This window comes from Dinoponera quadriceps, unplaced genomic scaffold, assembly GCF_001313825.1.
Source record: "Dinoponera quadriceps isolate SergipeBrazil2010 unplaced genomic scaffold, ASM131382v1 scaffold5021, whole genome shotgun sequence".
Lineage (NCBI taxonomy): Eukaryota > Metazoa > Arthropoda > Insecta > Hymenoptera > Formicidae > Dinoponera > Dinoponera quadriceps.
Genome location: NW_014560366.1, coordinates 252,507 through 256,078, shown reverse-complemented (window position 1 = coordinate 256,078; position 3,572 = coordinate 252,507). Strand labels below are relative to the sequence as shown.

The following is a 3,572-nucleotide window of genomic DNA, read 5'->3' as shown; positions in this document are numbered from 1 at the left end:
AGACGGATCGTTCGGGCACAGAGTCGACCGGATATTCACCGGTCTTCCTCGGCGGCGGAGGAAGTCGCGTGATGGAAAAGCCCGCGTGCACACGTGCGTGCCTTCGATGCGACACCGGCCACCCTCGTTCTCTCTCTCCCGTCACCGTGTCTCGAGGAACATCCCCCGGCAGAGGTGCGTGAACCCTCGCGAGGGTGAACACGCCGCGTGTGCACGCTCGATCCCCGCCGAGATCGTTCGCGAATCAGCGGGGGGCCTCACGTTACTACGAGCGGCGAATCCCCGCGACACACACACACACACATATATATATATACATACATATATATATGTGTATATATCCCGGTGGTGTGTCTCTCTTAAACACTAAACACTTATGTACCAAGTGGATAATACCTCTCCGATGTAATCTGACGTACGGAGCAATTCGAGGCGCAGTCGCCGGTAGCGCGGTCGAGGAGCTCGGCGGAGCTACGGTTGATGCGCGACAAACCGATCACGGGAACTCAAGAGGCGCACACGCTACCGGAACGGAGCCTTATATATCCTGGAAGTTATTGATCATCCCTTCGCCTCCTCGTGTCAGGTCAGGTCGGTCGCTCTCGGCGCACGTGCGCAGATTCTTTCCGCCCGACGCCGCCGGGCCGGCAAAAAGCGGCACCCTCCGACGAGCCGTCCTCGTAGTGTCCCTGCGCTTTTAGACGAGGTTATCACCCCTCTCTCTCCCGATTAACGCGACGCGAGCTGATTTCAGCCGGGAAAGAAGCGATCCCGCGTGATCCGTTTTTATTCCGGACGTATTAACGCGATGATTACGGCGGTAGCGTCTGGGAGAGGTTGAAAGAGAGAGAGAGAGAGAAAGAGGGAGTGAGAGGGTGGGAGGGAGAGAGGAAGGACATGGGGATGCGCCTCGCGGGAAATCCTCCTCGGGAGAAACGTGCAGTCTGAGAAATATCCCGGAGAGATTAAAGAACCGTGTCTGTAAGGATCGGGGCTCGTTCGTTGAACGTCCGTTAAACTTTCACATTGTTTGGGAAACGACGCTGAGTATAATTGCGGTCAGCTAAAATGAATACCCGGGTGTGCATTGTGATCGTCACGACGCGTCGTGCATCCCAGGCTTTATATTATAAGCGGGACCGTCATATTTCCCGTCAGAATTGTCACAATTCCTCCTTTCGACAATCAAGCCCGTCGAGACGCGTAGAATCGTGCGGTTACCAAACAGTACGAACCTCATTCCAACAAATGTTTTTCCAGGATTCTCTTCTCCGCTGTGCAATATTGATCATGATTTCAGCGCGTCGCATTTTTCCCTATTTCCAGTTTGTCGTTTGAAGGATTATTGTTTACGCTAATTAAATGCAAGATAACTATTTGAATCAGTCGATTATTTTGTATTTCAATCATATACGTTTACATACATTAATATAGCTATGCAATTAAAAAGGGAAGATTCCTTTTAATATTTCGGAATAAAACACGTGTCAATTTTCTTTTTCAAATATAAATTTGTATACATATTAGTGTAATAATTAAAAGATTGTTTTCCTCGATCGTGAAATATAGACAAAATTCTACAAACTGTAACTTTCGTAAAAATAACAATAAAGAGATGGAAGAAACGTTTCGTAGCTTAAAATTTTTGGTTAACAAATATTGCAGTGCGATTTTTTATAATGGAATTATTTAACGTTAAAACAAAAGACACCCTTTCGGATTTGATTATTAACAGAGCGTAAACGAGGCAGTTTGCGACATTTATTAATAAACGAACAGAAAGCTGAAGATACACTTCTTTAAATTGTATTCTTCAAATTATTGGTAAAAATAAATTTCGGTCGTAAAAAGCCAACTGAAAGATGAGGTTGAAAATTGAACGATTGCCACTTTTCACTCAACTCGATATATCTTGCCGAAAAGGAACAGCAAAGTTATGATATTAATATGTATAAAAACTAAAGATTTCAAATTTTAAAACGCTTCTTGAACCATCTGATTGTCTTCATTTTTGTCGAAATTATAGCCAGTTGAATTTTGTCTATGTTGTAAATGACGGAAAAACATGTTTGAGCAGCCGTTGAGTCATACTACTTGAAAGATAGAAGAGGCGTCCGATCTACATCCAGTTGTACTACGACCTCAATTCTTCAAGACAGTTGCGACTCATAACAGAGACTTTGGAACTAATGAAAATAACGGGTCTAACAATTGTAAGGGGTCAAAGTACCGTAAAAGGTTTTTGGCTGATAGGCTGTCTTGCGCCATCTATTGGTGTCGAAAAAAAGCTCGTTCACAAGGAGGGTTTGCATCTTGGTTAAGTGGTTGATTAAAAAAGATTTGAGTCTGGGCTGTATTTTCGAAAATTCTACTTAACGGGTAGAGTAACATTTAATAGACCAATCAGAACCAAAAAATCTAAGATTTCATCATCAAGATTGGTTAATTAAATGTTACTTTACCTATCAAGTAGTGTTTCCGAGCGCAATCTTGTGTGTTTCCGAACGCAATCCTGCACGTAAGAGAATTAGTCCCAAATTTCCGCTATGAGTCGCCACCATCCTTACCGAAGAATTCGGTCATAGTATAACTCGACACAAGCCAGATTCTATCGAATGTTTTATTTTTCAAATAGCGCGACTCCACGACTGCTGAAACGTACTTTTCCATTATATGAAACAGGTGAAATTCAACAAAATATATCAACAAAGTAGAAATTTCAAGCTGCAAAGTGTTTCTCGAAGTACCTCATTGTTACTATTTTTAGGGAAGTTACAGTTCGCTGAAGTTTAAAGGCAAATTGAATTTAGCGGTAAATTTATCTTCACCTGCTTCTACCAGGCGACGCTTATTTTAATGATCTCGCCGGCAACACGTTGGTTTGCCTTCTTTAGTCAGTCTCACAATGTTTGTAACAGATTACCAGGGGAGCGATGTAACAGTTTCCGGTGTTATATATTTCTGTAAACAAATATCATCTTTGCAATAATTTCACAAATATCTGAAATAATCAGAGAAAAGAGTGAAATTTTAATATGATATCAAGAGGAACCGTTCGACAAATTTTTTTCACCGGTATGTACGTGACAAATGTATAATTGTTTATTTCGTTCTATATATCTTTATAATATCTTTTCTATGCTGGTCTTTTAAAGTTTAATTGGAGACGCTTTTTCTCCTTTCAAGTTTTATAATATTGCGGCATATAATATTTCGATTTTATACAAATTAACGATTAATTAATGTTAAACGACATTTATTGTTTTCAGGACATCACGTGTCTCAGCGAAATAGCAAGAAAGAAATGTGAAACACGAGAACTGTGTTCGTGAACGTTAACGTTGTAATCGCCGAATAAGCGATATATAATCGTTTGATTCATCGTGATGTTCACTGTGCGTGTCAAGCGGCTTTCTAAAGAAAATAAAAATCTCCGATTAATGCAAACGTTTACGAGAAATTATCAAACATACATGAATTCGGAAATTTTGCTTCTTCTTGCAAATGTGCTAAAAATAAAGGCGGATCCAAAGATCGACGTAGATTTTACGAGAGGAATGTCGGCGTTGTCG

At 41.3% G+C, this 3,572-nt stretch overlaps 1 long non-coding RNA gene across 1 annotated transcript; it reads left to right on the top strand.

The window, feature by feature from the left end:
* Positions 1–2,411: 2,411 nt before the first annotated feature.
* LOC106750750 lies at positions 2,412–3,572 on the top strand. Its single transcript, XR_001374979.1, has 3 exons — positions 2,412–2,682; positions 2,768–3,075; positions 3,270–3,572. It is a non-coding gene; the product is annotated as an uncharacterized LOC106750750 (long non-coding RNA).